Here is a 14,776-nt window from a genome sequence, read left to right on the forward strand (position 1 = left end):
GCTCTAGCCTCCTCTAGTCTCTCTCTCTACTACTCTCCGAACCTGTCTTCCGAGCCTCTTTGGTTCAAAACCCTTAACTGCTTTTTATTTTATTTTATTCAAGAGCTGGAAGGGAAGTCCCATTTGCGTTGAGAGCGCGTGTGAAATGTTCGCGGTAAAACTGAGAGAGCCAGTGGTGGTTGGGTGTAGCCTTGTAGGATTGGAATGTGGGATTTACGGAGAGATTTGTTGAACAAATTAAGTTGGATTTGGTCGTAAATACTTGGACTTTGGATCCGATCTACTGGGCTTGCTACTAGATCTCGCCCATTAAATAAATAAAATCACACTATCTAATGAAGTGTGCGTTTGGATGGCAACGCATCTAGCGTTTGTGTCTAAACTTGGGTCTCGTGTACTGTTTACGGAACTTATAAATCTCTTTTTAGCAAAATTTTTATTAAAAATTGGTTTCATGGTCCTATTCACACATTTAAAAATTATTTTACAACAGTGTTTTCAGTTTTCAGTTTTCAATAATAAGCAATATCCAAACAGATCCGAAAATGAATTTCAAAGTTTTTTTTTTAGTGCGTTTCAACCTATGACGTCCGCTTTAGATGATAGCTCATTATTATCAGACCAAGACACCGATTAGTTTTTTATGTAGGCGGGGATTGAACCTCAGATCTCTTATTCAACCATTAGAGACTTTATCAATTGAATTAACTGGAACCCATGAATTTCAAATACTTGATAACTAATCTCTTCTTTTCTTTTTCTTTTTTCTAATTTGATAATTAAGGGAAGAGGGATTCGATCATTCTCGGGTTGACATGGGACAATTTCCAAACTAATGGAGCAACGAAAATGAGAATTTTATTTATTTATTTATTATTATTATTTGAATTTCAAGTGTTGGTTTGAGTATTGGGTGCAGGGATTTCTCACTAAGCGAATCCAATCCAACCATCTATGAGTGTCATATTTTTTTTGAGAGATAATTACAACATGCTGTTAACCCTGCAACTCGAACCCTTTCCCCCCTAGATCCCAAGCACTTTGTGCATAGGGAGGTGCCAATTCAACTACAAAGCTTTGGCTTGAGTGTCATATTTTTAGTTGAGGACTTTATGTGATAGTGTTTAATTAGTTGTAAATCCAACTTTATCTGCCCATGTGGATCGCGATTTGTCCACCTAAATTTGTAACCCTCCTCTTTTCTTTCATTTTTTTTCATTTTTAATTTCTACTGTCACTTCTCAAAACCCAACTAGAGCAAAACTCTCACCTCTTCTCTCACAATTCACTATTGTCACCCTATTGCAAGTCCTTGTTTGAACTCTATCTCTCGAGTTTGATTTTGTTTTTGTTGTTGTTGTTAATTTTATGTTAGTATTTTTGAACTATATTTTAGAGTTTTTTTTTAATTATTATTTTTAATTCATTTGATGATCAAAGAAATTCAAAAGATCCAACCCTAATCTAGCCTGAATTTGTTGCTTCCTCTTTCAATGATATATTACCTTAAAGTTTAATAAAAGAGTTTAAAAAAAATAAAAACAAAACAAAACCATTGCAAGCCCATTAGTTTGTGCTATAATATATTTAATGTAAGGCCCAATATTGTCGGACTAAGCCCGTGACTAGCCAAACTAGCCCACTGTCCAACGATCAACTTGTGGACAATTTCCACTAAGGGTCTGTTTGGATACTGCTTATTTTGCTAACTAAAAACACTGTATAAAAATAAATTTTAAACCATAAAACACTGGTCCATGAATAGTGCCATGGGACTAGCCAAAAAAACGCAAAATGCGCATTCATCCCTTGGCAAATGCACAATAAATTATAGTTGGCAATGGGTTGCAACGTATGTGATCTAAAGTGATCAAGTTAGATGATAGGCAATATCAAACCTAATCTGATTCTATCCATGTACACCCTTTGATTGAAAAGATTCATGCTATTTGGGATCAGTATTATTAATATCTAGATTACATATAGGACATAGTTTTTCTCCAACTTATTATGAAACAATTTGAATGATCCTTCACGATGTATACTTTTAATTACGTGATTTATTTAAAAGTTATATAATTTAATAAGTAAGGCAATTGAAATTTATGTGAACTGTTATTTGATTTTTATTCATGAGTGGAAGGAGATTTTTCCAAACCGATTTAAAAGAAAACTTTATTAAAAAAATACAGGTACTTCTTTACAAATCTAAAATGAATAGTGTGGCCTGTCTAATGAAAGGAAATATTTTTTTCCCCTAAGTGAAAGAAAAAGATTAAAAGTTTATATATATTACTAAGGATACATAATAGTGTTCATCCAACTATGGTTTTTCATAATTTAATTCTAATTTCGACTCAAAGTCATGGCTTTTAAAGAATTTGTTTAGACTCTCTTTTCAACTCAAATTTTTAGGTCATGCCAAATGACAAGTCTACAACTATACTTGTAATTCACTTTCATATATCATTGTTAAGTAGACTTAATTTGGTCGGTTGGTTTTTGTACTATTTAAAGACAATTTTTAGAGATATATGGCCTTGATGAAACATTGTCCTCCAAAGTTTTAAGCTTTATGACATCAAATGAATAGTAATTCATTCCAACAAGTCGCACTAATTAGATTTTTAATTAAAACCCTTTGTTGTGTAGTTCACATCTGATCAACTCCCAATTTTCTCTTTTAATAATTTTTTTTTTTTTTAAAGTTCTTTACCAAGAACCTTTAATTGAATTGATTTGATTTTACATGGCAATGTCACATAAAAATACATTTTAAAAAAGTACGTGGCCATCACTATAATTGCTACCACCTGCATATATTCTGATAGCGATAGCTAATTCTAAATAATCCCTCCATTTAGGTTTCAAAAAACTATTCAAAAAATTTGAGTATGATTCTTCTAAAGCTTGAAAAATTGGTGGATTTGTCCTTTTCATTTGTGCTAGCTCTTGGCCACATTAACGTCACCCAAGTTCATGTTCAACTTGTACTAAACTATTATATTCTAATTCTTTTTTCCTAGATTCAACTTAAGTAGGCCCTCCACTCTGGTGTTATAATTCAAACTAAACAGGAAAAATGACCCCACGAACTGATTACAATGGCTAACGACAAACTACACTCTCTAAATTAGGCTTCATCACAACTTAAAGCCATCTTAATTATCATAATATTGTGTGAGGAAGAAAGCAGAGGTGTGAGCTATCAAGGAGCAAAAGTTAGCTAGATTTTAATATATATTAGTAAACATAATTAAGGGTAGCTCTCCCCTAGGCCTAAACCTTAAACCTTCTAGTATGTGAGACTTTTTTTTTTTTTTTTTTTTTAACAGTTTTAACTTATGGTGTTTACTTTTATAATTTCTACTATTTATCAACAGACTAAGACATCAATCTATTTTTGATATAGGTGGAAATTAAACCTCAAATCTCATATTCAACCACTTTACTAGTTGAGCAAATTGGAACCCAATAAAGTATGTTGAGACTTGAGAGCAGTAAAATAAAATTAATTTTCTTATTATAATTCTGAGAACACTTTGAGATGATAATATGCAATGTGATTTTTCAATGGCATAGTCAAAAAAGTTGTAGGATTGGAAGGATTCAAAGGATATGTATATCTCTGAATGTCTGTGCATTAAACACTAAAAAATAAAAATGATTAAGCCTTAAACTTTGACCTAAACTCCTTTTGCCGTTGATTGCCAGTGCAAAAAAACATAATGCTGACAAAAATTTACTAGCAACCTTTTTGTAGTGTTGTATTGACCTCAATAATACACTGATTGGTGAAAGATTTAGTTAAAGTAGGACCAGAAGATATACTGTCCTGGATAATTTTTTTTTTTTTTTTTAATTACCTACCTTAGCATTTTACGGTGAAAACTAGTAATTCAACATTTTTTTATAGGGTTAATCACAATCATTCGCTTTAAACTATTGAAGCATTTGCAATATCACCTTTTAACACCCACATAAAATTAACAATCTAGTGAAAAACTATTCATTCTAAACTATTGGACAATTCAAAATGTGCACCATAAACTGCAAGAGTATTAGCAATGTGCACAATAAACCTACAAGGGCAGTTGTAATGTGCACCCATAGTTTGAACTCTAATTTATGGTGGGTTTGATATCACAAACTATTCTCAGATCAAGATGTTAATTGTAAAATGGACATTGCAAATACTCCTATTGTTTAGGTGGATAGCTAAAATTTTTAATTTTTATGTTTTTAAATCAAACAAATTCTCAATAATATGAGCATCACCAAACATGTACACATGTCCATCCATGATCCATCCATAAATTCTATTTGCATATAGAAAAAGGTGTTGTATTGAAATTGAAGAATTTCCCACCGGCGAGATTGGATAAGTTTCAAAGCCACGAAAGCATTTTGGCACATATAACTACACAATCTTAAGAAAGTAAAAGTTTGAAAGCAAGCATTTAAATCATCTAATACATCCAATTGTTACTTGCAATTGTCCCACCAATTGAGTAGGCAATGTGTCATTCTCAGCTAGAGTGGAATGGTTGTTGAAAGTAGTTACCGACCTGGTTATCCAATCCCATAATGATGGAATTAAATAGAAGTGGCACTAGGCCATGGCCTTGCGATCCAAGTAAGAGATGCTTAGGATCATGTCCTAGACTTCCGGCTTTTTTTCTAGTCAAATTTATAATGGTGGAATTGGGCTCTCTGATAGCCAAAGCTATCCAACTGATCGATGTTGCCACATTGCAAAGGAGTAGGGTATAGGCACCCAAAAGAATCTGCGAAGATCAAGGTATGATACATGTCGTGTTTTTAAGTCAATAGAACTTATAAAAGTTTTGTAGCTCAACTAACTTCTAACATCTATTAATATTTTCAACAAACACATTCAAGATTTAAATCACCGTTTCCAAATATCAAATTATCAAAAAAAAAAGTGAGGAACCACATCTTTTTTTTTTTCTTTTTCTTTTTTGAGAAGAGACTGAGATATCATTTATTAGCTTAGAATTGGTTATTTGTAATTGATATTAGGCTATAAATATTTCCAAACTGAGATATAAAAAATGTGTTGGGAGTGAAATTTTAGCAGTGCAAATATATATAGAAATAGGGATAAAACCTGGAAAAACTAGTAAAGACATACTAAAAATTCATCCAGATTGTTCTTTCTTTTCTTACAAAATTCTTTGCATCGCAATGTTTTAACATCTAAAATGGTCTTACCAACTTTTTTGTAACCAAAATAAAATAGGTAAACAATCACCCGATTTGATTTATGAAAATTCAAAGTTCCTGAAAATTGTAAATTAAGACAACTACAATTTCAATTTTAAATGACTATGATTGCAAAACAAAACTCCTTGGTAGAATTATGAAGCTTGAGAAGTTTTTAAATATTTAAAATTTAAATGAATTTGTTCTTTTATGACTATCCTAGCCAAAAATAATTGACAATATAGACTCGTCAAAGTTCAAACACTCAAATCAAATTTAAAGAGCACATTTACAAAATTAGTCGATACCCCAAAAAGCGACAAGGCGAATAGGATAAGATATGTGAGGGCATATCTGTCAATTCAGTTTCTGGGTGGCATCAACGTTCAAAAAATTCAAATCATGGGTTCGGCCACCGAAGCTACAGGTTCGGAAATTAGTGAGCCCCACAAAGAGCGTCTTTAACGGGACCCACTTCACAGGCTCTTTCAGGCTTATCTTATTCGCTAACAGCATTACCTTTTTTTTTTTGATGGGGCTAACAGCATTACTCGTACAACTTTAAGAATGACCAATAATAATTAGCCACGTTGTTCATAGAAATTTTGGCTCCGTACGTGTCCTATATTGTTTGGGTAATCCAGTTGTTTTATATAACTGCCGGCAACGTGTTGCAAGCTGAGAAACCTTTGCAACTAGCGGAAGATCCGCTCAACTAGGATTGCACAGAACCACTAGCACCTGACGCGCGTGACAAACATTATTGGTTGTGGTGGAATAGGTTGGTGGGAATGAAAATGCTAAAGAGCCTAAAGTTTCTATAAATTTTGCAATAAAAGATTGGGTCGGATTGTAGAATAAGTTGGATCCAGTATTTTTTGTCATCCAATAAGATATCTAAGATCTATATAATAGACAATTAATATCTTGATCTAATGATAAAAATTAATCATCAAAAGCCTAAAATTTCTATAAATTTTGCAATAAAATATTGGATGGATTGTAGACTTGTAGGATCATTTTTTTGTCTCCCAATAAGATATCTAATGTCTATACAATAAATAATCGATATCTTAATTTGATGATAAAAAGTAATCATCAAAAGTGAATGTTATAGATTAAAATTCTATCATATTTATAAAATAAAAATAAAAAGATTGGGTCCAGTTAATGAGTGCCCAGAGTTAATGATTTTTTTTTTTTTTTTTTTGGTAATCAATCAACTTTCTGGGTGCAATTGCATTGGGCTGGTTAAAGAATTATTTTTATTATTATTTGCCTTTTTTGTTTCTCAATATAGTCCCCCATAGTGACTCTAAAAAAATATATATAGTCCCCCATAGATTCCTCTTTAATTGGAAGCGTGTTAACAAAAGTTTATGGTTGTATTTAGAAACTTGAATTTAGATTTTAAATCAATGTATTTCAAATTCATTGATTTTTAGATATTATTTTAAATTCAATGATTTTAAATATTTAACCACTAAAATTCAAATCCACATGCACGAATCCTGCTATCTTAGCACACCATAAAAGATTTACAAATCGATGTGGTAATTATTGTGATAAGTGAACTTCAACAAAATAATAAATGAAAATCATAATTGTTATTTTATCATTTTATGATTAAACACATCAATTAATAAGATTTATGTAAAAAAATAGTAGGTTTTAGTTAGCTCAACTGATAAAGTCTCTGATGGTTGAATAAGAGATCTGGGGTTCAATCCTCACCTATACCAAAAACCGATTGATGTATTGGTCTAATAATAAAGAGTTATCATCAGGAACGGACGTCATAAGTTAAAACTCTCTTAAAAAAAAATGTAAAAAAATATTTATAGTATCCATTGCTCTTGGCAAATCTTAGAATCCAAAGCTGACTTATTTTATATATATATATATATATATATATTTTTTTTTTTTTTTTTGGTTAGGTTCGTGGTAGCTAGTTTTATCAGACCAATTATGTTCCATTTTTACCAACTATACTATTTTTGGAGTGTGTTATAAATATAATTATACATTAATACGAATTTATAAGATGATGACATGATGTCAAGTTTAGCTACTGGTATTTATTAATTGCACTTTTTTTGCGTATTAATTTCACTTGTAACATCAATTCGCACTCTCCAATCGTTTTCCAATTATATTTGGTAAAAGCAAATATTAGATTCATTAGGAAACTATTACCGAAATCTGTGAGAGATGCTTCTCCCACATGAAAACCCCAAAGTGGATATCATTGAGTTAATTCTAGTTAGAATAATGCTAGAAATACAAATTTTTTTACAAACTATTGATATGGTGAGTGATTATTGGTAAATAAAAAAGTAATATTAATAATGAGTTTAGATGAAAACTAATAAAAAATTGGTCATATTAATATTTTGTAAAAGTATTGTAAAATAGTTTGTAGTTGTAGTATTACTCCTCTGGTTAATAGAAACCTAAGAGAATTGGTGGTTTAAGTTTTTATCAAAGTGGAGACAAAGTTCGTTCCCTAATTGGTCCAGATTATAACAATTAAATATGAATTGATTACAAAAGGTGCATCATGTCTTGATACAGACTTTTAGCTTGTCAAATTACTTAAATGTGCAAAAGAAAAAATATGCTGTTAATTGATGAGGAATAAATGAACTGTAAATGGAGACTTTTAGCTTGGCCAAGTGGTTGGGCACTTGGTCTCCAAGTGGCTGTCTTAGGTTTGACTAGGAACTCTCTAATTCAAATTCGGGTACCAGCACTTTGAAAAAACTCTATGGACCGGCGATTTACCCCGCTATGGGCTCACCCGTCACAAACAGTAATTAGTTTCTGATTGAAAGTTTTGAGAAAATACTGTGGGAAACCAAAAAAAAAGTAAATGGAGAAAGCTAAGCAAGGGGGTTACGTTGAAAAATGCCATAGATACAAATTTTTTTATAAAATTTTTTGCAAACTATTGAAGTAGTGAGTAATTATTGGTTATAAAAAAATAATGTTAGTGGTGGGTTTAGATGAAAACTAGTAAGAAGATGATCACAACAACAATTTATAAAAATGTTGTAAAATAATTTGTAACTATAACATTACTTTGTTTATGTTTGTTATATAGCCAATTGCCAGAGACAGTTTGGCTAAAAGGGCACATTTGTGCAATTCTCAAAGCATTTTGATAATGGTACAAACATGGCACATGCAGAAATGGCTAATCATACCTAAAGGTGCAAAAAAAAGGTAGTTAATTGTTGGATTATTATTGCAAATGCCGATTCAAGGAAAGCTTTTCTGTCACAGTAATTATAAATGTGCCTAAAAGTTATATGGGTTAAATTTGCTTTTTTTTTTTTTTTTTCTTTATCAAATTCACATGTTATGTGAGCCCAGAAATGTTGACACTGCCCATAACATGATTGTATTCATGAAATCACAATGTAAGGTTCACATCACTTTCTAGTGCAGCAATGTGTAGATTCATGCTTTGAAGATGGTGAGCCACATCACTGGATGGAAGCACATGCGTCATTATCTTATCGAAAGTTTAGCATAGCTGATTTTTTGAAATACCAATATGCCCATGAAATGATACAAATTTTGTGCTTTACAAAACAATTGTGGGTTTTTGGGTACCAAGTTGGTCTCTAACTAAAGCAAAACATAATTCCCTGTATATTAAGTATCATTTAAGCAATCATACTGATGCAAAACACAATCCTAGTCCACATACAATTTGATGCAATTTTTTATTAAGTTTGGTCGATGAAGAAAAGTACTTATAAAGCTTTTCAATTAGACCTTTTGGCAAATGGGATTATACTAACTGAAAATTTTAATCTGCTCATGATTTAGGCACTCATTTTACTTTTTTTTTAAGGGTTTTTATTTTAAAGTAAAATTCAGGTATAATTAAATATATTTACGTGATAACATTGACGAATACAATACCATAAAATTAAATTCAACCATACGATGATTAGTCAATACAATCATATGGTTGAATTTAATTGAGGAATCAAATATACACAACATAAAGAATAATATCTATATTTGTACGGGTGTTTTAGTGGCATTCCCTCCTTGGCGGGGGTGTTGATTCTTGAAGATAAAAAGGTTGCACTTTTGTGCCAAAGGAATAGCAGAGACTTTTTTTTAGTAACTTTAGCCTTTCACCTTAAGGATGCCCCCATAGTAAAAGAATGTAAAGTTCCCTAATCCCATTATGTTAACAAAGTGAAAGTCCATCATTGTAATGATTGTTATTTTTGGCAAGGAGAAAAAAAAAGTAATTATTTTGGGTGTCAAATACAGATCATAGTCCCCCCTGGAAAGCAATCACTACTCACCACCAGCCAACTCTAACCACACATGCAGTCATAGATTCCAGAACAAAATTTGGGTACATTTTAAAGAAGCTCAAACCTTAATTTCCAAGAAAGATAAAAATGAGTTTGTTAAGCGACCAAACTTGCTAGGAGAAAGGTCTTATATTAGTTTTTGAGCTTTTCCAACCAAGTGCTTGTGGTTAAGACCAGTTGGTTTGGTTTTAATTAAACAAGAATAAAGTAGTGGATAAATAAAGAAGTGAGAGAACAAAAAAAAAAAAAATCATCATAGACTACTGTTCTTCTTTATGTTATGGGTGGGGCAAGCAGCATTCCCAGTAAATCATGAAAGCATTCCACTCCTGCTATCTTTTGGTGGCCCTATACTTTTGTGCCGACCAAACTATAATGAAGGTTGAAAGAGCAGACCTTTTGCTCCTCACATTCCCCTCCCACCCATGCCTTCAAATTATACTCTGCACTGTACTAGTTGCAATATTTTGCTTCAATATTTTCAATACCAGTAAAATCACCCAGAAAAAACAAAAAGGGAAACTATTAGTACACGTACCTATTACACACACTTGAGATGCACTGAAATCGTTACTTGAATCTATGAATTCTAACTTGGAAATCAAGTTACAATGTATTTCAAGTGTGCATGTAAGAGTGTGTGTAATAGGGTGTGTATAATAAACACTACCCAAACAAAAAACATTTTCAAACCTTGAATTTGCCCCTTCCCTTGTTTGTTTAATTATTTAGGTTTTAAAAAAACAAAAACAAATATTAGCCTTGGATAATCTTGTACTTTGAAGTGTGTGAATTTAGTTATTGCACTTTTTTATACATTGATAGTTGGGGTGAGAGAATTTAAATCTTAAATGTTTCTATTGAAAACACCAAGAGATGTCAATCAGTTGAGTTACAAGTCTCTTAACTAATCCTTGGACTTTCAATTTGAGCAATTAACCTCCCGAATGTTCGGGTTATATAAATAAGACATTCGATTAGTATTTGTGGTTGAAAATTAATGGATTTAATCACGTCATGTGTACATAATTTTACCATATCACCAATAATTTTAAAGTGTCATTATTATATATGCACATCACTTGATTATATCTATCATATTTTAACGAAAAATATTAACAGAATTTTTTTTTTTTTTTTTTGGGGATGGAAAACAAAATATTTGATTTGTCACAAACCTAAAATCATAATCTTGAATTTTTGGGGTTAGCTGTAGATCCTTAATAGATTAATCAGGCTCGACTATAGATCCTCAACCGATAGTTTTACAAATCGCCACATAATGAGTTAGAAAATATAATTTCAAACTGGTTTAAACCTAAATTCTGTCCTATATATAAAAAATTAAAACCTCAATTATTTAGTGAAAGAAAAAGAAGAGCAAAACTGAGGCTTTAGATCATAAATTGTACTATATAATATCTACTCATTTATTGAGTGCCTGGAGTATGAGTGATTTCATAAACATTGGATGCCAACTAACAATCGAATGCGTTTTGTAAAGTAACACTAACCTCGTTGTCCAACAGGAGAGAAAAGTGAGAAAAAAATACTTAAAAGGCTATATTGATTCACTCACTCAGGCCTTTTAAGTTGTCTTAATCTTCAAATGAGAAGAAAAAGCTCATGCTACACTTTTTTCTACACTAATGCGTTGTCAAATAATGGGTACCATCACCTTTAATTGCATTACTTAAAAACTGTCTTTGGGATAGAAAGAGCAGATTATTTTTCTTGTCGACTCCCATTGTTTTTCATCCAAAAGCTTTTAGGTGGGGTACGTATATATATGTTCTTTTTAAAGGAGCATATATAGTATAGTGTAATTTGATTCTATTAATGGGGTAGGAAATTTTCATTCTTAACCTGAATTATTTAGCTTTAATTCGAAAGTGAGGATAGTCTTCTGGATAAGATATCTTATCAAGAAAAAAAACTTACGAGTGATTAATCAATTGGTTAATCAATTTTTAAGGTTCTTTTTGCTACTTTCATAACTAGCTAAAGCTAAATTTCTTTTCTTTTTCTTTTAACTTTATTTCATTTTTTTTCTTTTTCTTTTTGAGTAAAGACAATTTGCTGAGTTTGAAAGATTGAGAATTTGAGAGAATGTATTTCTCACACACACAAACATACACCCCATACTACTCGTAACATTATGTTCAACTAATAATAAATAGTCACAACAATTCAAAAAAAAATTAACAATGTTTGTTCTAATTAGTACATAATAAAAATTGGTGTCAATAATGTCATATAAAAGTGATGTCTAATCATAATTTGTCCATAAATGGGCTTTGTTGGTTTGAGGCCTAAACAACAATGTTACTAAGCATAGCATGGACTCCATCTCAACCAGTAGTCAACGAAGTTTTGGCCCATTAAGAAGGATCTCTACATTCCCATGCAGCGAAACTGAAATCCAATATCAGTATGGGAAATTGGACCGTCACCAATGAAGGAGACCAATGCTTCTATGCAAATAACTAAGTTACTATGCTCTCCTTAATTTCGTCAATCGAGTTTGTGTGTCATTTCATGCAAAATAAATACATTGAATTCTTTTCCAATTCAGGTTGGATTCTTTCTTTCCTGGTTTTCAACTTTTCATTTTCGAGCTGTCTACGTTAGTAACCTTTTCTTTTTCACTCAATGTCTACGTTAATACCCTTTTTTCCCACTCATTTTCAACTTTTCATATTCGAGCTATCTACTTTAATTAATACCCTTTTCTCTTTCCCTCAATCGGCATGCGAACACAATAAAATGACACTACTCAAAAAGTTACTTTATCTATTTTAATATCTTAATTTACAATACACTAAATATCAAAGGTTCTATTTTAGCATACAACATATTAATATAAACAATTTCTACCCACATACACCCATAAAAACCATTCCACAGCCACAAAACAACTACAAACAATCGCACCCATGACCAAACACCCAAACCCATAACCACAAAATAGCCATACCCACAGCTAAAACCCATTTCACAAACAATCACACCCACGACAAAACACCCAAACCCACCACTGAACTCAACGACCCATGGTGACGATCAACCTAGCCACACCATCATTGACCACAACTACCTAGCAAAAAGACCAAGCACAACTAACTACAACCGCAAACCAACACCACTGCCACCCACTCCCACAACCCACAAAACCCATCGATCTCAACAACCCACAACCCACGAACCTAGAACACCAATGATGATCTCAACAACCACCACACGCCAATGCCACACACCGATCTCTACCGCTATTGCACACCTAAGCTGTTGTTGATCTCAATACCATTACTAATTTGGAGCAGGAAAAAAAAAAAAAAAAAAAAAAAAAAAAAAATGGTGGCGAGGCAGTGGAGAGAGAGACAGAGATGGAATAGAGAGGAGAAGAAAAGAGAGAGAAAAGGTTGTAGAGAGAGGGGCGCAAGAAAGAAAAATTAGAGATAAAAGAGAACCGAAATATTGAATAAAATATTATTGTCTTTGTATAACTCAAGAGCATTCACATTAAGGGTGGTATAAATACTAAAATGCTATTTTTAGCAACTGAAACCACAAAAATCTACTCCATCAAAGATGCTATATGCTAAAAAATTTGACACTTACTACAATGAGCTCTCATAAATGAGAGCGCAATGTAGCAACATGTTATCATTTTTTATTAATTTCTTTCTTTCTCTCTCTTCTGTGCTTGTCTCCTTCTCAAGTCTCTTCTCTCTCCTCTCTCACTTCTCCTCTGTCACACCATCTCACCAAACCTTATTCCTCTCCTTCTCACTATCTCAGCCAACTCTTTCACCATCTTCTTCCCTAAAATCTCACAAGAAACACCCACACATCGCAGCAAATTACTCAAAAAAATCTACGGCAAGTCAAACTCTCTTCGTTTTGCGATGCGTCTTTGGTTTACTGCTGCAACCGCCCTTTTCACAGAGGATTCCATATCTGTCTCCTCCTCCGCTTATGCTCAAGCTCAAGCTCTAGCTCAAAGTCAAAGTCAAAGTCAAATCTCATCCCTCGATTCTCGCGCAAGAAGATTTTGCCATGTCTGCGGATTCTCGCCTCCCTAGTCCTAGAGGCCTCCTCTGCAATGTTGGAGCTGGCACCGCTGCCAGTATGTTATTTTGTTTGCTTCTCGAGAAAATTGACAAAACGAAAATTTATATAGAGTTTGACTTTGTCAACCATGTTCAAAGCTTTGATTCATTTCATTTTGTGGTATAGGGTTTGCTAGAGAAATGGACCTTCATAGATTACAAAATTTAAAATATTCTAGAATTTAGAATTTACAAAATTTTAAAATATTCTAGATTTTAAAAGATTTTAGGATTTACAAATTTTTAAAACCTTTTATTTTGTATTTAAAATATTTTATGCATATGAAAAATATTCATAGCAATGTAACCATATTTTGCATTAATGCATTTAGCATGCAATATTATGGTTAATATTTCATGATTTTGGCATGATTATAGTGCTATTATTACAAAGAAATCAATTCAATTGAGACTAAAGTTGTTAAAAAAAAAAATATTAAACTGATGGCTTTATAAAGAAGTGTTGAGATATTGGAAGAAATTAATAACTCTTCATAAAATGCTTCTAACTTGGTTAACTTCCAAATAGTAAAAACATCAATAGTAAATGTTCCAGCTTCAAAAGATACATTCTGTAGGATTCTATGCAGCTAAAGATTAAGAAAAACTCATACTTTCGTTGCCATATATCTCAATAATAACTACGAGAAACATTTGTTGACGTTCCCTTACCAAACCATCCGTTGCTTAACTTTATCATCTTTTTTTTTTTTTTTTTCTCTTTCTTCTTCATTAGCGAATTTAGTATGATTTATATTTCTTTTCTACTGCGGCAGACCTAATCTTGTTAAAAAATGTTCTCCCACCAAATTTTGAATATCTGACACAATACTGCATGCCAAATAATTGCATGTACTCTCAATGTTTCCATTACCCAAGAAAATTGGACCCTTAACATCCATGCTTTGTGTTTTTGTTGGTTGTTTACCCTTAACATCCAAGTGAATAGTCGTTGAGGTGAAGATCAAGAATGTTTCAAGAGAATTGAGGTTCTCGATTCTTTCAAGATGGAATTGAAACCAAAATTTCGGTTCTAAGGCATCAATGTAAGTTTTCTTTTGAAACTCTAATTTTAGATTCTAGAGAATATGTGGC

This window comes from Quercus lobata, chromosome 12 (assembly GCF_001633185.2).
Source record: "Quercus lobata isolate SW786 chromosome 12, ValleyOak3.0 Primary Assembly, whole genome shotgun sequence".
Lineage (NCBI taxonomy): Eukaryota > Viridiplantae > Streptophyta > Magnoliopsida > Fagales > Fagaceae > Quercus > Quercus lobata.